At 50.2% G+C, this 22953-nt stretch overlaps 1 protein-coding gene across 3 annotated transcripts in view; it reads left to right on the top strand.

Moving 5' to 3' along the window:
- Nucleotides 1-22953, top strand: part of LOC126521944 (uncharacterized) — a 133363-nt gene that overhangs the window by 76910 nt on the left and 33500 nt on the right. The gene's annotated exons all lie outside the window — the stretch shown is intronic.

Here is a 22953-nt window from a genome sequence, read left to right as displayed (position 1 = left end):
TGGCAACGGTGACGATGGCGACTTCGGCGGCCCGTAGTGTACCTATAACGCGTCGTTACATTGCAGACATGTGTAGTGTGGTCTCCCGACTTTTTCCTCGGCGATATGGTGAAGACACACTGGCGACATGCGTCGCGAAAACGGACGGGAAACCGCAGTTATCGCTGCGAAAGCACCCGGCAGTGTACGTCAAGTGTTCGAAAAAAATGGGCCCGAGCGTTATCGCAAAATCGTTTGCGAGTCAAATTGCGAGCTTTGAGCTCCACCTTCCCGCAGTAATGCCGCCGATCATTACCGCCACGCACACACTTCCCACAGCCTCGTACGAGACCTCGGCAAATATCGAGAGACACATGTACTCCGCCTGCCCGCAAGACAGTATCGCGCTCGGCTCCCCTGCATAGCGAGGGGGGCCGGCGGCGAAACAGTAGCCGCCACACCGCGATAGGCGCCGACGACAACAGCCGTGGAGGCAGGCAGGCTGGTCGGCCCGCTGGCTGGAACCGTGCATTAATCACGCGTTGTTTAAAAGCCGCGCTACCGTAGCTGGCGCGGCCCTCGTATGCGCACCATATACCGCGCGCCGGCTTCGCAAAAGCGCCCAGGCAAAGGAGGAGGTATCTCGTATGCGGGGAGATTCGGGGTCTGGCGGGAAAGGAGACGGAAAGAAGGCTGGCTTGCCTGCACGATCGCCGTGCGGCATGGCCGGGATGCCTCGGAGGCATGGCTTGAGCCGCCGCCGCCGCCACCACCGCTGGGCCGAGGCGAGTTTGGGCGGCGTGTATAAGAGCGCAGTATGGCGGAGCCGTAGTTGCCGCTGTGCTGGGAAGCTGACGCTCGGGGCGGTTCGCTTTCTTGCCCTAATGGGAAGTGACCGGTGAGTTATGTGTGGTCGCCAGCTCGGCTGCCCCGTTCGTTCTCACGCGGCCAGCGCAGCGCCCCGAAGGTGCCGTACTGCATGCGCTCCCGATTACGCAGAAAAATTAATACAAAAGAATAGCACGGGCGACGCGTCCCCACGGTTTCGTGCTTTGCTTGTTCTTTTCTCTCGCATTTTTTTTTTTTTTTGGTCCTTGGCGGTCCATGGCCACTTGTAGTACAAAGAGGTAAGGCAAAAAGAAGGAAAGAAGCAAGAGAGGTTCATGGAAACCGGTCCAAACTGATGTGATTTCTAGATCTCCGCCATCGCAGGCTGTCATGTCCTTGTTTGTGTCATTTTTTACCCCGTCGTTCACAGGCGCCCCTACGAGGTTGCGACGGATAACGCGCAAAATTTGCACGAAGGACGAGGAGGAGTCCGGGAAGAATAGTCGGTCTTTAATAAGATCGCGATGCTATGCGTCGCGGCCACGTATAGTTCGTGGAGACGCGTTGCGCAGGTATGCGACATGATGGTTATTGATGGCTGATACAGGAGTTTCCAAGCTGAGAGAGGCGATAGATGGGGCGATAGATAATCTTGGGGTAGGCGGGCGGAAAGCCCCCGGTGGACACCACGATTCTCGTTTCTTACACAGCTGAGCGCTGGTGTATATATCGTACCGGTGAGAAGACAAGGGCGTGAGAACCACTAATTGATTCACGGCTAAGCGTCGCCACAAGCTGTTGAGAAAGTTGACGTTACTGTGTGAGATAATCCCTGCTTCCTTATTTGGCCCGATTAGCGTGCCTGGAATGTCATGATGAAAGGTTGCGTAGCCTTTTTGCGAAGCGGTTTTGTGCATTATAACCCCTTGCGCGGTCATTTGATATACACATCGTACTGTTTGGGGCGTTGCGGCACATTTATGAAGCTTTACATCACATGTTAAGCATAGCGAGACTACAATAAACACACCTCAGCCATTATGGTTTTAAGCTAACTGGCACGCTGCTGATGGAGGGTATATATCTTCTATCTGAGACGTATGTGACACCGCTACTATGCAGGAAATATGTCAAAGCGTTACGTGCCTCCAGCAGTCCTTCATCGTCTAGAAATCATGATGTACATTTACAATGTCCTCCACAGGGCTAGGAAACGAAAAAAAAAAGTAATGCATACGAAACTTCGCAATGATTTGCTGCCTTCTTCACAAAGACAAAAAGTTCAGAGTTGACGTGCGCGTGGTAGCAATACCAAGTTATTGGACACTGCCAGACTTGTGCACTGAAACGTTTTCGGCCTGAATGTGTTTACTACCGCACAAATCGAAAGAAAACAGAGGTTGATAGGAAGTTGAAGAATTGAAGTGGCCAACTCAAGCCACTGATTCGACAAGGGGGCTTGTCTCCATCGTGGCGAAGGTAAGTACACCCTGGTCAAAATCCTGGCTCCAGGTGGAGATAGTAACCATTGTTAACCACTGTACGTCACTCCTTTGAGAACTTTCTTGACGAGTCAAAGGGTAAAAAACAGAGAAAACAATAAGGAATCAGAAGTAACGGTAGCGGCAACGCTCAAATCGTTCTAACATAAATACTATTCCACCTTATCAGAGTTGTCTTCCTCTGTGAAAGAAAAGTAAGGAGATTCAACAGAGCGAAAGCGAAGGACCTGTGGTCTAAATTACAAAGATGTTTGTTCGTAAGTTCTCATCGTCATTTGCCGGCAGCATTCACTAATAATACCTGTGTACAACAATGTGGCGTATAGGAATGCATTTCGAGAGGAAGGGGACAGGGCAAGCGGTTGTTGCACGTTGTTTTATGCCAGGTATTCCTGCATTGTATGCAAAAATTCCAAGAAGGAGGTGGTGGAGGGGTGCGTGCCCGGTGTGCCACCCCTCTCCCTCCCCCCTCCTGGCTACGCTCCTGGTCCAACATAACGATCGGCTGGCATTGACCATTACGAACAGCTTTAGCGTACGCACCTTTTTGCTTACACGGGTTGGGTTTCGGGGAGAGTAGTTAGGCCACAAAAAATTTGAGAGCGGAAACTTCAAAGCAACCGCATGCACGGTTACCGGTGTCGCGCCACGATATTTTCCACGACAGTGATCTCTCTCTCTCTCTCTCTCTCTCTTTCTTTTTATTTAATTCCTCTTTCACTTTCCTCCCGGCACGTACATAGTCTGGCTTGACTCGGCACCGGCGGTTCGAGCGTTTTAATGGATAATTGCAAGGGCCGCAGGAGTGATATAGCGCTACCGGTTGCGCATTCCGGATGAGGCTCGAGTTCTCACGTGGACGACTCCACTTTGGGGTCCAATCTTGGTGTTCTTTTCGCACGCGAGCTACATCAAGAAGAGTGAATATGGATACGAGTCCACGCCCATCCAGACCTCGCCCTTTCGCTTTGTCGAGAGTTTACGCGCACGCTATACGTAGACTGCATGCACCGCCTGGATGGCCCCAAGGCAGGTGCGTGAGCCTGGCCTGACCTAAACGCGACACCGGTTTGTATCGCATAAGATTAAAGAAAAAAAGAAAGATGGAGAGAGAGAGAGAAACGCGACCATTTATAAGACTGCGTCGGTAGCGGTTTTGCCGCATATGCGTTGCAGGTTCCAGACACATATATATTTATCAGAAGAGGCGGAGCGGGACGCATACCGACTGCTACATATTGGGGCCCAAGGAAAACCGTTCGCGCTTGACACAGTAATAGGCGGGCGAGAGCGAGAGCAGATGGAGGTGTAAGGGAAGGTCGCATGTGTGCGGGTGGCGGGAGAAAATAAAAATAAAAAATAAAAGTTGTTAAATACATTTCCCCGCAGCGCACCTTCAAACGCGCGCGCGCGCGCGTGCTCGGCAGCTGACGATACGCAAGCGCGTATGTTGTACTGAAGATGACAAAAAAGAAACACATATCTTCGCCGGTAGCACGCAAGGAGTAGCGGCGGCGCAAACAGGCAAGCGTATTGCGGGTGCCGCTCGGAAGGCCGGTAATCGGCGCGGCGTCGTCTTCGTTGGTGTTAAGTGGCGGCCGAGCCAGAGGCGGCCCTGGGTTGGGCCGCACCGCGAGGCATGCCGCCGCTTCCCTCGCCCGACCATGGGCGGTCCTTGCTTCCCTCCCTTCCTCGCAAAGCTCGAGAACGCGCGAGAGATGTCCCCGCGCTCGCAGCCATAAATCGTGCCCGCGCTTGGCTGTTTTTTGGCTCGGAGGACGCATATGGATTTCGACATGGCCAATTACGCATTGACTCCGCGCTGCAAAGCGCTCTGGCTTGCGCCCCCCCCCCCCCCCCCCCTCCTCTTGTCTCTGTCCTGCCTGGGTAGCTCGAGCCTCCTGGCTAGAGCCGTCCTTCCTCCGGGGTAGGGGACGGAAAAGTAGAAAGAAGTAAATATAAAGAGTAAGCAAGAAAATATCATGTCGCGCTGAGCTCACGCGCATATCTATACATGCGCAGCATAAACAAATCAAGAACAGTTACTACTGCTGCTTTTAGGCAGTCCAGCTGCGAAGGGTATTGGTCGGCGAGTCTCGCGCACTTAGGTGTCCCGCAAAACTTGTCTCTTCGTTTGCTTATTTTTTTTTATCGCATTGGTTTTTCGTTGTCTTTTTTTTTTCTCGTCCTCCTATGTAGAGAGGTGTATCGTTTCAGCCCCTTTGGCTTCTCGGAGTATGCTGTACGCTCTCACGTCTCGGGACTACACATTTACTCTGCCTGTCATGCTCCTTGTGCCACCTCGCCGCCTCCCCAGCACCCTTTCCCTCACTCGCCATCTGTCTTTCTCTCTCCCGCGTCTCTCACCGCGCGACATCATCCGGCATTAGCAACCGGCACCGAACCGGCGTTTAGAGAAAAACGTTTCCCAACTGCGTCATTGCGTACAACAGTTGGCATCTCTCCTGGCCTTTTCTTCCGAATGAGGCGATTGCGGAACTGCGGTGTGTCCCGAGCGGTAACCGGAGATTACAAGATGCGCGTTTGGGTCGCGGCCGAAGAAGGTGCAGCGAGTGTCGTCGCCGGAAGGCGTGGGGAACACACCACCGCTGTACGTAGAAGACGCTCGACTGCAGCAGCGAGGCGGAAGCGTTTGGTGCCGAGCGGCGTGCAACAATCATTTAATTTGCCTGCGCTTTCCGACCCGTTGATGCTGTTATTGAATTTCAATGATGACCTCATCGAGGCCCTTGGAAAACGGGTGACGGTGGTACCACGCTATACCTAATTGCGCCAGCTCGATCGCCACACTGCAGCGCGTTGGCGAGGCAGTGAATTCGAGTCCGTTTCGGCGCGTAATTTATTCGCGCGTGAGTGTTCGCAGAAGCGCTTCACTCCTCAACCTCCTGAGCCTGCTGAAGCGTTTAGCCACGGTCACGTTACTTATAGTCAACAATGTATGAAAAATGATTTGTGGGGGTTGCAACACCTGCTTGTCGAATGCTTTTAGATGATAAACAATGGCAAGGCTGGCTCCGATTCCGTAAATGAACGTTGAGATGAAGCGTCACTCACACGCTCGCTTCAATTGGCATCTGTATCAGTGCCCTGACGCGCATTTCGCTCGCTCGCGCGCTCGCACATCTATATATGTGTGTGTCCTTGTAGGACAAGGGACGAGTATTCGGTTCCTGGCAACACACGGGCATTCTTAGAATCCTATTAGGTTGAAAGTTGGAAATTTCAGACAATTTTCTGATTGAAATTGCGTTTTTTTCTAGATGTGTATACGACAATGTTTATTTTTATTTTATTTATTTATTCAGAATGCCCCTACAGGCCCTCTCCCAGGAGGGTATTACATAGAGGAGGGGGGGGGGGGGGGGCTGCAGTAACGCATACAGGTGTAACAAATGAGTAATAAGAAAAAAAAGACGGTAACTGGTAAACTATGATCACACAAAAAATAAATAGTAATACGAGGCCAACAACATTGTCGTAGTGCTAAAGATAATCAGAAGTGTACAAAAAGAGAACACGAATCACAAGCACGCAAATATGGTGGGTAATCTGGTCCTAAGAAAGCACACACGCCGGTAATGTATAACAAATCAGAAAACAACACAACACGTGAACTTAAAAGGAAAACGCAAATCGCCGCAATAAAAATAGGAACAATAACCATAAAATATGCATGTTACACAGAAGCCAAGATAATTTTTTAACACCGTTTGTAGTGTAAAAAAAAAAGGGGGGGGGGTGACATGACACGTGAAAGGTTTACGCACTTTCATTCATGGTTAGAAGTTTCTGAAATTCATTTATGTCGGTGACGGTTGCGATGTCTGATGGCAAGTTATTCCATTCGGTTATTGTGCGCGGTAAGAACGATCTATCATAAGTTAGTGTGCGACACGTGAAGCGTTCGATTTTAAAAGTGTGATCACGGCGGGGAATGATGGCAGGAGGTGGCATAAAGAAGTCCTCGCGAAGTGATGCGTGATGGTAGAGCTTATGAAGAAGTGATAAGCGAGCGATTTTACGGCGACATGTTAACAGATGCAGTTCAGCACGATTATTCAATGAAGTGACGCTGGTGTGATGTCAGTAATACGAAAAAATAAACGCACAGCACTTTTCTGCAGGGCTTCGATGTGTTTAATAATGTAGTCTTGGTCAGGATACCAAATGGCTGAGGCATATTCTATTTTAGGACGGATTAAAATGATATAATCCAGTTTACGTAAGTGGGATGGGGTGTGTTTCAAGTTACGTTTAAGAAACCCAAGTGAGCGGTTTGCTGAAGCAAGAGCAACGTTAATATGGTAATGCCAGGACAAGTCAGACTGAAAGTTAACTCCAAGATATTTGTACGTGGTCGTAAGTTCCACTGAATTATTATTTAGCAAGTAAGACGTTGGAATGCGAGAAACTTTTTTAGTGAAAGACATCGACTACGTTTTTGAAGGATTTAGTGTCATTAACCACGTTGTGCACCACGAAGTTTAGGAGTCAAGGTCAGATCGCAGAGATTGGCGGTCAGCTTCAGAAGAGATGTTGCGGTAAATAACACAATCGTCGGCGAATAGCCTAACTCTAGATTTGACAGAGGAGGGTAAATCATTGATATAAATTAGGAAAAGCAATGGACGAAGCACACTTCCTTGAGGAACACCAGATGAGACTGGAACGAAAGGAGAGTTAAAGTTATTGACCGACGTTCACTTTTGTCTACTGGAGAGGAAGGCTTGCACCCACGCCTTCCTATATTTGTTTTATCACGCGTGATTATGACTTAGTGACAAAAAATGAACAGAACAAGCCTGACTTGAGGCACCACGATATATTTCCTCCGAGGCTCGGTGTGGTAAAAACACCGCATAAGCGCTAAATGCCTCATTCGAGTGTTGTAGCAGGGATACGAAGCAATGCGCAATTATGAAGGCCGGGGGAAGCCACAGAGGAAAGATTCGCCGAGGCGACGACACTATAATGCGCGCCTAGCGCGTTAGTGGACCCCGAAAAACGCCTCGAAGTACTTTGCGGCGCTTATTTGTAATCGTTGTCTCGAAGCTATAGCTAAATTGTCTAATACAGGGCCGAAAAGGGAAGGATAACGCAGCACCAGTCAGCACTGCATACGTCGGTCCCCAACCTCGCCTCCAGCGTGCGCGAGTTATCATTAAACTCTCTCCCTCTCTCTCTCTCTCTCTCTCCAGTGCATATGAAACCGCACGTTAACGAACCCTCGCTCGTATACTGGTGGGGATAATTTGCATCCTCGTCGCTCTCGGAGGCTGAGACGCGAATTAGTGAATCGACGACTTCTCGACCGGACCGGAAAAACCTGCGGCGGCGGCGGCCGCGTCGAAGACGCAGGCATCGCGGTATCTCAAGACCACGTCAGATGGCCCGCTGCGGCGACGCGGCGCGCGCATTCTATGAAGACGTCCCTGCGAAGTCGATTAGTAGTCCGCTGAAAGGAAGCATCGAGAGACGACGGCGCTCCCGGCGGGTCATGTTTATTCACACTAACAGGACGCACCGCAGAGCCACCGCCCCCCCCCCTCCTCCACAGCGCCTCCCCCCCCCCCCCCCGGCACGCACACACAACCCACTCTGGTGCGCACACACGAATGCTCGCGCATACTGCGCGGCGCATACACGAAGCAGGCTTCTCTCTCGCAGCAGGCGCGCGAATAGTCTAGGCTGCTGCTCGTACAGGCAGAAACGACATCGAGAACAACAAAAATGGAGAAACGCTCGACCGGAGAACTGCTACCACTTCGCTGCTAATTTCCGGAGCTGCGCAAGAAACGCCGAGCGGAGAGAGATTGAAGAAAGGAGAGGGAGTATTAAGAAAGTGCAGTGTACAAAACGGACGTGGTCCGCGCGTAACGCCTCTCATAAACACCGCCCGGGGAAAATGGCAGGAAACGGGGAAAGAGAGAGAAAAGCCCGAAAGAGGGGAGTCGCAAATTTCTTTTGTCTTTGTTTTTTTTTAGACGAAGTGATGCCGAAGACCGAAGCCGCAAGTAATGACGAGGTGGCGAAGGCAAAACAAGCGAAAAAAAGAAAAGAAAGCGCCGAGGTTCGAAAATTACAGAAAGAAGAAACGGGTGTGTCGTATAGTGGTTCTTCGTTTCCTCCCTCCTTCTACTTCTACTTCATCTCTACGTCCAAGCTGCTATGTATATTTATTTTTCCTCACTCACTCCTTGCCTCTGGATCTCCTCCTCTCGGTGGTCTTTCCTAGTCCAGCAGCAGCGGATGCTTTCGGTCCATTTTTATTTTCTTCGAAAGCCGCGACGCTTTTCTCTCTTCCTACAGTATCACATGGCCTCAAGTAAGGTAGCGAACATTCTTCTTCTCGTAACACCTCTCTCCTTCTCACTCTCGGCGTAGGATTCGCACTTCGAATAAGAAAAAAAAAAGTGAAAAAGAGGAAATAAATAAAAAAGAAAAAAAACGAAAGAAAACCAGTGCAAGGAGGCGGTGAATGGCGCAGGTCGGCGAGGAGGCACCGCGGACGAAAGTCTCCCAAATCGCGCGAGCCGCAAAACAAGCCGCAATTAAAGGGGCGTGCACCCGGTCCCAGTACGGAGCGTGCGGCCTGCGCAGGCCTAACCATAGAGTGGACGGCCAGGAATGAAGTCGGGCACAGCAAAGCGACGCGGATGGATGCCGCACCGCGCCCTCCACCGGTGGCCGCCGGTACTACTACTGAGCCCGTGCTAGTGTGGCCGTGGTGGTGGTGGCGGTCATTACAGACTCGCCGCATCGCAGCTTCGGAATTGCTCCGGCCACCTTCCTATGTGCCCCTCCAATCCTCCTTTCCCGTTCTTCTTGGGTTTCTTCGAGCTTCGTTCTGACCACCTTGCCAGTGTTACTCGCACGACTGTATATACACACTCTGTGTACTATGCGTCCACCCGCCGAGAGCGTTCTTAGCCTTTTCATTCTTGCCTCGGGGGGAGGGGAGGAGGGGGCATTGGTTCGACACTTTCTTTTTCTATCTCGCGCTCGTTCTCGGCTCGGATCCTCGAGCAGCCAGCGGCAGGACTTGAGTCGCATGGTACCTCCCTTCACTTGCAGCGGCGGCATGCTCGTCGTGCAGTGGTCACCTATACCTGCGGCACTCCCAAATATACTGCGAGCGACGGACGCCGCTTCCGACCGAGGAATGCGCGCCATTTTTCACTTTTCCTCGTCGGCCGCGATGCCTGCGGCGGACGCCCGCATGTGTGCGCACTTCTTCGTGCTTATGGAAAGAAGCCGGTAGCCGTATTCATGCCCTTCCCCACGCCAGCGGCGGCTAGTGATACCGATGGCCTCACTTTGCTGCAGCGCGCGTGTGTGGTTGTGTGCCACACCCCGAGAACTTTTACCGCGGGAAGTTCGCGACGCCTGTCTGGTTTTGCCTTTGGTGCGACGCTCTCTCTCTTTGTGGTCCACTGCTTTTGGAGAGAATGCGCGAGCTCGATACTCAATGTGTCAAGCGCCTTCGGCCGAACCCCGTTTGCTTAACAAGTACTCTCACACCCAACGAGGATTTACTTTACGGCTAGTTGGTTTATGATCGAATAAAATTAACGCTGTACCAGACGGGAGGAAACAAGAATCACGGAACTGTGTGCTTCTTCTTGTTATCTCCCGTCTGGTAGCGCTGTTCTTGATCTAATTCTCACTTAGTTTTGTTGGCGCAGGTTTCGAAAAGTGATCTTGAAGATAGTAGTAGTTTGCGTAACTCTCGCACCATTACCAAAGTATATAGCGAGGGACAATGTACCCTGACCATATGAAACGACATATCACAACTGGAATGTCACAAAATAAGATCGCGTTCACATGAGTTGTAGCAAGGTATGCCTGACGTTCTTCCGGACTTGCTGTGACAAAGCAAATGGCTTTGATTTAACTTGTTTTGGAAGAAGAAACTACGCTATTGGAGTAACCCAGCGCTGAAACAACATTCCCTGGTGTCGACCTAAACGCACTCAGTGCAATATCGGTTCTGCTCCATTCTTCTCATTCCTAATCGCCCACTCTCTTCTTCCACAAACGTTTCGTCTTCTGGAGCGCGATGACCGGGCACTTTCTTATTCTTATTTTTTTTTACAAACAAGCTGCCTTCTCCCGCGGACGCACTTGGGAACAAAGCGAGCCTGTTTTCGGAACAAGTGGTGCTGGGAGCAAATTAAAGACCTCTCGTTGGGGCGGGGTAAAGAACACCAGCACGAGGGGTTAAACAAGGCTGGAGAGAGGAGTGTAGGAGTAGTTCCGTTCTATATAGGAGTCTAAGAGCGCCCAGACGACGACGACGACTAGAACAACAACAACCAAAGCATGCGGGAGTCAAAAGGTCTTTCCAGAATCTTCTAGAAACGCCCCCAAAGGCCCCGGCGCGCACGTTCGTGCTGGCAGGCAGAAACGGACACTCTTTTCTGGGCCAACTTTAAAAGCGAGCCGTTTTGTGGCGATGGGAGGGGCGGACTGGTTACTGCGAGCCGGCAGTTTCCGTTTTTGCGGTAATTACGTTCGAGGAAAGAAAACGCGCCGCCGGTTCGCTAACCGTATGGCTCGCCTGGAATCTTTCTTCTTCTCACCCTTATAGAGAGCCTGCCCCGCTGTAGCATATACGGAGAACGCTGTAGAGGAGAAAATTGTACCTTCCGAAGCTCGATGTCCGTGAGTGCCACATGGGTACCGATAGACAGCTTTAGTCTATATAGCTTGCCCGACGGCTTCCTCTCGGTTGAACTCTCTAAAGCAACAGCTGTTCGAGAACTTTTATATTTAGCTTTTGTATCACCGATTGCTGACCAGATGGTCAGCAATCGGCGATACAAAATTTAAACTGATCTAACCACCTAAGACTGGCGGTACAGTGGCTCAAGAAATCACCGAACGACGCTGTCATACGAACTTTAATATCATCAAGAGGCTGGGAAAGTTTTCCATTAATTACCATGAGGCCACAATCTTGCTTATTTGTTTCACGTATAAATTATTATGCAAGTAAAGTTACCCTCTGCGAATACATATCAGAACATTCAAATGGTTATTGTGAAGCATTCAGGCCAATAATAGCTTTCGAAAAGGATTGTTGAACTCTGATTATAACTCTTATTTGCCTGTGCCTCATCTTGTGAGCAACTGTGACATGTGCAAGCGTTTGACCAGAGAACGTTTGGTTCTCATTCATATCCGATGAAATTACTGTATAGCAGCAAGAAGTTGCCTCAGGATTTGCCAGCTGCTTACCTTAAAAAGCTGGAAAAGCAGACGTACTGCATCAGCAACGACAAAATTGTCTAAAAGCAGTTTTAAATCGAGCCTTCTTCCCGATTCGGCTCATTTCTTACATCTAGTCATCCAAAAGCAACACCCGAAAGCACTAACCTTTTCTAGTTGCTTTTGTTTTGGATTCTGCTGCCACTGCTGGAAGATTGTCCAGCATGCCCCATTTCCCACCATTGCATGTTCTGTGATAACGCTACGACTTCGATATACACGCTGCCCTCTGACCAGTGGTGGTAAGTAGGGTGCGCTCTCTATCGCGCTGTGCGATCTGGCCGCCAAGCATCGAGGAGCTTACGCTGTGGGGCTTTCCGTCGATACTCACGCAACGCTATCAGCTGCCGTCTCGTAAGCAACTGCGGCGGACCGAGCGGGACAGGTGATGGAATCCGTCACGCCTGCAGTCGCAGACAAGCGACGGCAGATGGCACGGTCATCGCTTATACGTGTGCATGCTAATGTGTCTGGAGGGGTGCAGGAGACCTTCGCACGTAAGAAGATCGTCACCGAGGAACACGGGACCCAAATGGGGTGTCTTTCGAAGTGGCAACTCGAAACCCATGCGAGCATATCATCTTCTAACTGCATTACCGCTAAAGGGGACGTGGCGGCCGGAAACTACGAAAGCACATCGCGAAACGGGGGAACCGAAATCGAGCAAACAAAAGAAGTAAGTTAACCGCAATAACAGTACGAAGCAGCAAAAAGTAAAAGAAAAAGCACAGCAGAAGCGAGGGAGGCGGCTTCAACGAATAAAGCGTCACAAAGAAAGAACGTAGATGCTACGGGGAATTGAGCGCGGCGTCGGATATCAAGCGGTCGGCTGACGCTCGGCCGACACCTGAGCCGCAAACCCGAGCTCGCAACCCGCAGAACCGGACACCGTGGCGCGCGGTTTGAAGCCGGGATCTCGGAAACGGCGCTCGTATATACAGCCCTCCTGGTCTTGAAAACTAATCTGTCCTCGCCGCCCTGCTGCGCTTGCCTTCGCATCTCTTTTCTGTTTCTTTTTTCTTCTGTTGTCCACGCAATTTCCTATACTCTCTTAGTGGGAAAATTTGGCCGACTCTTGTTGTTTGCTACCCACGTAAGACTCGTATGTTCCGAGTTTCTGTTTACGAGTATAGCTGGGATGTCTCGTGTATGCCGTCTTTGTTGTGTAGCGCGCTTAATTTGTTCGAGATCGGGTATCCTTTGTGTCTTTGGCCCCGTTTTGTCTCTTAGACTGTCCTTTACTAGCAGAGTCCTGGCATGCAGGTCGTTGCGCAATAGTTTCTATTCGCTAGGACTGCTCGATTACGTCGTGCATGAAGCGGCTTTCAGAAGCGCCATGAAAAAGTAAATAGGTGCTGTTTCTCCTGTATATACAAGCGCGAATGTCCTCTTTAATTGCTTGTTCTTATTTTGAGTCGTCGGAACTTTTGTCTCTAGAACCACCCCTTGTTTCCCCTAAATAGTCGGGAAAAGGACCATGTTAATCTCCTCGAATGTTAGCTATGATGCAAAAATGCATGCTTTCCACGATGGTCACATTAAACGTATATTATTATGAAGCCGTTTGCCTTTTTTACACTGTTTTTTCTGCCTATTATTTTCTTGCACCTGTGTTTTATTTCACCAGAAGCTTGCACATGTCTGTTCGTTTCTCTTCCCAATTTGTGCTGTAGCAGGTGATACAGGGTTTAATTGATGTCTGTTAAAACATGAATAGCTTAGTTTCATCTTTAGACACCGTTACACTCACGTATGACACCTTTCTGTGTCCTGGTGCAGCCAGGTAAGAGCTCAAGTTATACGTGGCTTCAAAATAACTAGATGTTCTCTTGTTTATCAAACTAGAAGCCAGATTTGCAGAAGCGCTACACATAAGCACTAAATCAGTACAAACTGGTAGAGTATTGTGCATTATTTGACAACGTTACACCTATACAGTGAAAGAAGGTCTATTACAAAGTACAGACTTCAAGCCGTGCTGCCGCAGTATCTACAGATACGTCAGGGCTGCCCCCGGGCTGCCTTAATGAAAGTTCCTATAAAGGTGCAAAGTACAGTTCAATGTAGTAATGAAGGCTATGTAATCCTTTCATCTCGAAGAGCAGTTAAATAAGTACGACAAGTCACTATCAAAACCCGTCACGTCACGGTAGGTGGCACGAAAAATGTCATTACGATGTCGCCACTTGTATTTCTTCTTTTGATCTCTTTTATGTCTTACCCAGCCCTGCTCTCGGTAAGAGTGACGTATACTTGATATTTCAAGGCAGGCGGAGTGCAAAAACGCTCGTGCGCTTAGATTTAGATGGGAGTTAGGTTAGGGGGTTAGTTAGGGTGATCAGAATTAATCTAGAATCCCTCACAACGGCATGCCTCATAATTAGATGGTGGTTTTGGCACGTAAAATACTAGAGTTCAAATTTTGAGACCTTCACGTGTGAAGGCAATTATTAACCATTGCATCTGCGGCACCTGACTTGATGGCAATATTGTACGCCTTCCGGTTATAAATTAGCACTTGTTATAAATGAACTAGTTACAAACGAGCGCTCGTCCTGCCAGCTTCCTTGTTTTCGTTCTTTTCTTTGTCGAGCTCCTGTTTTAGTATCCGTGGACCACGTTTCCCCGTATCGACGCAGGCTTTACGTTTCACGTCGTGTGGTAAATTCCGATCATGTGATCCTCCAGCGCGGGTGATCCTTTACTAAATTCAGCCGAGTTTTTTTTCTTCTTCTTTTTTTTTCCCGAACCTTTTCCTTTTTCATTCTAATCCTTTCCACTCTTTGTCGGCCTCTGTCGGTGCTGCCCGCTAGCTGCATCCCAGCTCCGCTGTGAGAGGCAGATCGTGTGGACGGAGGTTATCGGGTTTGGGCGCGATGAGTCACGTTTCTGCCACCGCCGCGGGCTTTCCTCCCGCTGGTTCTCCGACAAAAGGCTCTGGGGAAAACGAGGCCGGATGGGAAAGGGAGGCGCGGGGGTTGCACGGCGCGGGGTCCGCGACGCTGGGTCCTCCATGTTCGGGGGTTCAAGGGCTCGACCGTGATGCGAGCGCGCGCGCCAGAAATGAGCGTAACTGCGGACGTGTAAGGGGGCTGCCACGTGGCGAGTGCGTATAGACGACAAGGCGTGTCGTTCGTTTTGTTTCACTTCGTTTTCTCGCCCCTACCGCTTGTCGCGGTAAGAAGACGGGACGCATGCCAGATGTACCGCAGATGCGCGATTTTTACTCGTACGATAAACGTAAATGTAAAAGAATAAGAAAAGAAAAGGAAAACGGAAAAAAGTTTCAGCGCACACTGCACATGGCACATGATAGGCAGCCTGATCACATGCGCAGAATTTTGTGAAGTGCTAACGTTTCAGTTAAAAAAGAAACTAAAAAGAAACACGCATAACACTGACGTAGTTTGCATGCAAGAATAAGCGAAGCTGCATTTCGTACTGAGTAGCGTGCTATCCTTTATACAGGCACTCTTTTTTGTGTTGATATATCAGCTATTGTAGTAAAAGTTGCGCGATATCAAGCTATCAGCTGCACTCGTTGATTATTTTTTTATCTCGTTCAGACTCGTTCATTGAACGAGGAGTGGGGAGACACATGGGGCACCCCATGGGAGGATAACCACGTAATTTATTCATCCGAAGTATGTAGCAACACTCACAACAGCAGTTCGCAAGCCTTTCTAAATATAGCGTGGCCTCATTTCGAACGTAATGTTAGCCGCTGCAATTTCGCGATCAAAGCTGAACAAAAGTACGCGAACACTAACCTGCGCAGCGTACGTCTACAGCAGATATCGACAGCCTTAATTTGAAAAGAAAGAAGTGCTTAACGTGTTCCAATGAGCCAACTTTCTTTAGCTCTCCCGAAACAGCACTTAGATGCGGAAATGGTTAGAGCGGCCTCGTATACTTTGCTACCATGGAACGACTAAACTGTCTCTGCCGCATTGTCGCAAAAGGCACACGGTCGAGCGAGCGGTCGCTAGGCTGCTAGGGAGCGTTACAGTGTTGCCGAATAGGAAACGGCAGATTTTGCGAAGACATCATACTCAGGCGGGGAGGGCGGTCAGCCGTACGGGAAACCTACATATACATGATATGGCAGAGAGCTCAACGTGAGCTGAGAAGCCGGGACAGAGGGAGCTCTGGGATGCGAAAGATGCTGCATGGCGGGGATAGGAGCAACGTACACGCCTCTCTCTCTCTCTCTCTCTCTCTCTCTCTGTGCGTCACAGACGCTTGCGTCCGTTCTTTGTGAAGAGGGGTAGAGTTGGACGAATGACGCGAGTGAGGATTTGAACCGCGGGTGGCCAACGACACCATAGGCGGCGGCTTCCCGGAGAATCGTAATTGCGTCCCCCTCCCTCTCCCTTCGTGGCCGCGACCTGAGCACGTCGGGGTCCGCTGCCTGCACACACGCGTCGTTCAAGCGCGATGTTGCTGCCGCAGAATTCCAGGTCGTCTATCCATGCCAGATAATCCTCCCGTTTTACTCTCCCCTCCCCCGGAACACTTCTCCATCAAGCCCTCCCCCCGCTACTCCTCCATTTTTTTTCCAGCCAGGCTTCCCTACTTTCTCTTTTCCCAGACTGTCGCGAGCACACTCCCGCGGCGCCATTGTCACGTGTCGCTTGGGGGACGCCGAAATGTACGCCGGCCGCTGTGTGTGTCGTAGGACGCCGCCCTGTGCGCCTGATGCATTAGCGTTCTCGAAAGTGCAGTACAGCATTCTACTCCAAGCTTCACGCGTTCTTTTTAATGTGTCGCTAATGAATAGAACGGTTTGGCCTGCCAAAGTATTAGGCTTCGTTTTTAAATTGATTATCTGCATGGAAGGTCGTTCTGCAATGACGTCATTTAGCCACAAATGATCAAAGTGGTCCAGGTATACCGTTCGCGTTGCTTGTTTTGTGAAAAAGCCCGGTCAAACAGTTTGAGACAGAGCTAGTAATAGTTCTTCACGTGCACGTCGTATTTAGCGCTCTGTCTGCAAGAAAGGGAGAGAGAAGGAGAGTGATAAAAAAATAAATAAAGGTAATGTAGTGATAGAAAATACGTAGAGATAAGAACACATGTTAGCAAGTGCTTTATTCTCAATCGATCACTTCAATGTTCTTTTAGAGTCTTTAAATTTCGCTTGGCCTTTAGCAGGTAGAAAAGCATAGGGAAGCAATTGGCTTTCTTAAGCATAAATGCGCCGTAACGCTCCGAGCCGGGATGGACTTTACATCTGCGAAGTCGTAATTACGAGAAAGGATTTTCTTTTCTGTTGGCTTTTCTGTTTCGCTGGTTGAAAGTAAAAACTCCTCATGCTGGGAGTATAGAACGACTGTTACGATTTCCGTTCAGAAAGCTCATTTGTCGGATAAAAGAAAGCATGTGCACAACTTTCACGGTTGCTTGCTTTAAAAAAATTAATTGTGCTTAGAACTACATAAATCGTTAGAGAGAAATTCAGGCTGAAGGGGTGCAAGGCAGATTGAAGAATGCAAGGTAATTAATGGAATCGGAAGGTGTTTGCCTAAATGGTATTTGTATCCTTACTTATATTTCAGAAGTGGTTGTGAAGGGCTAAAACGCCTTCAGCTAAGATTTCGCAGGAGCATTACCTACGAATTACACACACACAGACAAAAATAAAAAAAATACAAAAAGAGGAGAAGCTGCTTCTTGATCTGGCATTATTCGAAGGATTCTCATGATTCTGTAGGGAAGTCATTATGCAACTTGAACAATCGACAAACGATTAGTTTTCCATTAACTGCAAAATTTTACTCCTTGTATCGTTGCTTCGACTGTCCAACGGCATAAAAAAAGATACCTCACCTTTTACATTCCTCTGCCACCCTGCAAATTGCGTCTATTCGAACGCAGGAGAACCAAGTTTCGTGTAACCCTGCTGCCTTTTCTCGCTCGCGAGCATCATATAATTTCCCGGCTTCTCGCCTTTACAGAGATAAAAGCAAGAGCACGGAATGGAAATAGAGAGAGAGGGAAAGAAGATAGATGGCACGACAGTAATGTCCATAAAAGGCGTGTAACGTTTCGCCTTCTGCCTGGGTGTCCCTCATTGAGTCGCCCCTTTCAGACGAATCGCAACTAGCCATGCCTATTGGTTCCGGCGCTGACCGCTAACACTTCTTCCCCTCCCCCACCTTGTTGCATGTAGTTTGCACCGACCACGACAACGAAGAGGCGGCTCGAGCTCGGTCGAGAGCATGCCACCGAAAACTCGCCCTCCAAAGGGCGCACTGCTGCCCAAGCGGTATGCCAGCTTGCCGTTAGTCCAGGCGGCACGTAGTTACAGACACGCAAGTACAACGTCTCGCACACAAACAGCGACAGTGGTGGAACAGGCGCTCGTGTCAGCGTGAAAACAGCCGCCGCTATACAGGGCGACCGAGGTCCAGCGGGGGAGCGGGCACATGGCTTGCAAATATCTTGCTCGACGTTGGAGGGAGGGCAGGGTGAGAGTATATAGCAGGGGTAGGGGGGGGGGCGGGGGGGAGTCAGGCGACAGGCGATGGCCGGTGCTCCCGGGAGAGATGTTGTGTTCATGCTCCGGAGGATCGGGATGAGGGGGCGGTGACGGGAGTAGCAAGAGTCGACGGCGACGACATCGATCCGGGTCCGGCGTGGCGCTGCCGAGCTGGACACCTGCTGGAAGGCGGCGTGCCTGACGCGATAGCGGCACGCTGGTCGCTTGCTCGGACACGCGCGGGCGTATGAGCGATCACAAGCGTGCGGTGTGCGCCGGTGTGCGTTCAGTGTGCACCAGTTTGCGCTACATAGTGTGCATCGATGCCGACCCCGCGGACGGTGACGCTTAGAGTATGCATAGACTGCGCGCCAGCGAGCGCTGGCGTTCTGACACGTGTTTCACGCTTAAATGGGCATGATCGAAGAAGGCAATATGTTGAAAGGAGAACGAGCGCGTTTCTGTATACACGGACTTGCGCTTGCACGCGAAAGCGCAGTGAAGTGTGATGGCGGTTTCTTTAAAGTTTCTAAACTATCTAGCGCTGGCTTCTTGAGTAAGTTAAAGAAGAAGGAACTATGACCTTAACGAGGCTGCGAGAGCATGGGGCTTCGCAAGAGTTTCATTTTCATTATTCAAGTACTTAAATACTTGTTTAACACGACGGCGGACACGCAACATCGGACCTATTGAAAACCACTGTGCTATGACCACAGAGAAGTGCTCCCGATTTTTATACATTGAGGCGCCAAGGACGTTGGAGGTGAAAATTTGTAAATTAGTAATTTCATGGAAGTACTGTTTTGTGTATGCCATTGCAGAAGTACACACAAAGACTGTAGAAAATTGTAGGTCAATTTGAGTGCACGTTGACACGAGCAGATCTACACGTCATTTGCGCCTTATCATAGCTCTAGCAGTGAGACAATTCTGCTCACTTCTCCGGTATATCTTGAGGTTGCTTCTACAATATTCGTTTTACTTACATTAAGCGTATCTGTTCGCAAGTTCATCTTAACGCAGAACGGTATGGTAATGTGATGCGCACGTTGAAGGAGAGCTCGAGCAGTAACTTAAGCAAGGTACACCGCGGCGTGAGTGATACCTTTTACACAACTTATGTAGTGTATGTCACTTACTACATCGCCTATATCATGTTTAACCTATCCGTTTTTTAGACGTTAGCATCACCATCACCCAGACGAGCTGGTGGGGCAAAAGCGAATAGGACATATAAAGAAATATACACAAGATAAACGGAACATTTGCTGAAAAAAGCACTACAGTGCAATATTTGCTGTCTGAATTTCGCAATTATTCAAGTAATACTGGCACCATAAAGATGACTAGCTCTATGAAAGTTATTGTTTGGCGAATCTTGGTGGCTCACGCGCACAGAAGGAGTGTTGCATGCGCGGTACGTACGTGGTTTACGGGTTTCTATGATCCAGTCATTAGGTTAGATGTACTGTTTGGTGAAGTACCTCGGGCACGGTACATTATTAGTCCATTACATTCCTTCACGTTTATAGTCATGGTCATATGAGCGACAATAGTCTACGACACGCCTCTTCAAGCGCAACGGAATGTTCACCCGCAATACACTAGTGCATCGCGGTGTTGACTAATTAAGCAGCGACATTGTTATTGCAACCAGGTGATTTCACTTAGCGCAACGGTTGCATTATTTCTCACAGTGTACATAATGCTTTCTTTCACGTCATTACTAGGACTCGCCTCCATTTGTTTCTCTGTGATCGGTGGGACGTTGCGTATGAAACCTTCGATCATGTCCTCGGCCTCTCCGTCTCGCAGGGGAGAAACTTTGGCGCAGAGAACGCAGCGAACATTTGACTGACAGCTTAAGATAACGCTTTAAGATGGCTCGGCGCCGAATTAGCACCATGCCGATCGCCGGCCACCTCCTAACGATTACTACTACTCATTTCAAGGTGCCGCAGTCATACGCGATGAGAAGATTGGCTTCTTGGCACGTTTTTCCAAAAAAAGGAAACAAAGATAATTGTTCAGGAGTGAAATGCGACGCATTGCGTAGAGAAATTCAGAAGTCCTCATACCGCCTGAAGTTCCGTAGCCCCAGTATTATCCCTCGTAGCCACAATAAGAAACGTTTCTGGTCTTTTGCACCGCTTCCACCACCTGCCCCGTTTTACTACCGTGTTTCCTACAGTTTCATTCTTTCTGTCACTGCCCTTGCGTCACAAAAATGACACACCGGGAACTCAGTGTAGCCCACGTACTGCGCGGCGGGCTGCTGCGTCACGACGACTTGATCTCTCACGTCGTCATGGCCCACCAGACGCGACGTATACAGCACCGAGGAGCCAAATCGAGAGCAGCAAAGAGGATGGGATTGGAGGAAGGGGGGGTCCCAGCAGTATACGAGGCACGGAAGTTAAAGCAACCAGGGAGGTGTGGCAGGAGGGCCCAAACATGCATCGTATACATAGCGCGCGTATAAACACCGCTCGGACACATGCACGCGCTGACATATCCGGGGCAGCGCCCCTGCCACGCCACCGCAGTCGCGCGACACGCGCGGTGGCGGGGGCGAGAGCCCAAGGGGTACGGAGCAGCGGGCCGGGGCGGCAGCGAGCTGATGTTTTATGCATGGCGCTGCGAAAAAGGCGCCACACGCCTCTGGCGACGGCGGCGGCGAGGAAACCAAGGGACGCGTCGGCCGCGGCTGCACAGCCGCTGCTGTTGCTGCTGCTGCTACAGCCGCGTCGGAGAGCGAAAGCCGACCGGAGGGCAGGGGGTGGCGGGGCGGAGCCTCGAATCAACACGGCGGCGACGGCACACACAAGGGCCTGACTCGCTTCGGGGACCGATCAATAGGGCACCGATGCAGCAGCCGCTGCCTTGCCCGTCTCTCGCGCGCTCTCGCTCTCTCGTACTCACCCCCGCTGCTGCTGCACCTTTGCCGCCTACGACACCGCCAATGCCGCCGCCGCCGCCGCTGCGTTATGGATACGACTTGCTCGGTCGCAGAAGCCGTCGCCGCCGCCGGGACGTGATAATTTCGGATACGACGTTCGAACCCTCCCCCCCTCTCTCTCTGTCGGACTCTTTCTTGCAAGCACACTCGCCCCCTCCGCGGCCCGTTTCTTCCTGGATTTTGGGGTCGATCAATGCGAAGGCACGAAGCCGCGCACGGCAATCACACACGGGTGCGCGCTGACCACGAAGCGCACGCCGGCGGCGAGTGGCTGTAGAAAAGGCGAGAAGAAAGACGGGCGTGATCGAAGAAGAGGAAAGCTTTTTTTCTTCTTGAGGCCAGACGTGGCCGAAGGCGCCGCTCGGGGCAGTTTGACGCGAGAGAGTGAACGCACGCTTTCACTCGGAAGAATGAAACGCTGTAGCGCCACAGCTAATTTTTCGTGACGTATGTCGATGCAGATCGGCTGCTCTATGTACTGTCCGATGCCGTGGCAACCGTACAGCTCACGATGCAATTGCGTCCGCTGTAAAGTTCTCACTGTCTCCTCGGCGACACATTAGGATGAGAAATATTAACTTAGGCAATAAATAGACTTATACATTGGAAATATCTGGGATTGGAAATAACTCATTCTTGCATCGCAGCACATAAATGACGCAAGAAGGAACGATACATAACGACACCACCTTAATACTCTCATAATAAGTCTCGCGACGTCACGATCACCAACGTCTGCTCGGTGCAGGGAGGAGCGGTAAGGGAAAGCCAAGGTTAATAAGTTGAGCCCAGATGGCTACGTTACTCTAGGATAATAAAGGTTCCCAAAATGCGCGCATGCGCATGCACACGCGCTTCAACGTTCAGTCAGTCACAAGCGGTCCTATATAGGTTGGTTGATTTCAAGGAAACGCTGATATGTGATAATCAATAAGCAATCGTTACATCGTATTCGAAAGCGAGCCAAGACTCATTCCGGCGAAACTTTTGAATTTACAGCATGAAAAAATGCCGCGACACGTGAAAATACAGTCAAATCCGTGACTCTGCAGTAATGTCTCGGGCTCGGCTATTCGACAAGCGAAATTCAGAAAGGCAGAAGTTTTCCTATTTTTCCTGCTTTATCTACATTATTCAATAGAAGAAAACACACACACACACACACACACACGCGCGCGCGCACGTACAAATACACGCAAACTATAACGTACGGAGTACTACTTTTGAAAGCACCATCAGCGGATTCAAGCGGTGGTGTCAAGCAGCCTTGAATTAATGGTCTCCTGTGACGCCAAACAGAAATTCTAATTTTTTATCCTTTCATTGCGGCACATAACGGTAACCCATAACGCCTGTCCACAGAACCCCAAATGCTAGAATGTTCTAAACATTCCAATCGCACCAACATTTGCCTGTCAAGCTTCGCAACCCTATTCACAACGTCTATGTCATGTTAATGGCGCTGCAGTGTCCACTCCCTGGGCTATTTTCTTTCGTTCGCCGAATATACAAACATGGAGTCGCCACGACAGAAGTGGCCTGACGGCGACCATTGCCACAACCACTTACCTCACGCACAAGCGCGTGTCGTCATTGTAAGCTTCTCAAGCAGAGGCATGGAAGCCATCTCTCGCTACGTAACGTGTTGGTTGTTGCGTGAGGTTAGGTTAGGTCAAGTTGCTGCTAACCAAAACCACTTTCGAGGCTGGTAGAGAACGGCTCTCTCGTTCGCTGCGTATGCACGGCGGGCAGCCGCGTTCACAGAGCTAAAGCTTCGTACAGCACAACACGCAAAGCACATGAGAGGAGCCCCGGAGCATGGTATATATACACGACAACGCGGTGTGCCGAGCGATGCGACACGTCGCCCTGCTGCCCGGCAGCGCGGCGTCGACCCGGTCGTCCGCAGG

Source organism: Dermacentor andersoni, chromosome 6 (genome assembly GCF_023375885.2).
Source record: "Dermacentor andersoni chromosome 6, qqDerAnde1_hic_scaffold, whole genome shotgun sequence".
Classification (NCBI taxonomy): Eukaryota; Metazoa; Arthropoda; class Arachnida; order Ixodida; family Ixodidae; genus Dermacentor; species Dermacentor andersoni.
Note: the sequence above shows the minus strand (reverse complement) of the source record. Positions and strands in the feature narration are given on the sequence as shown.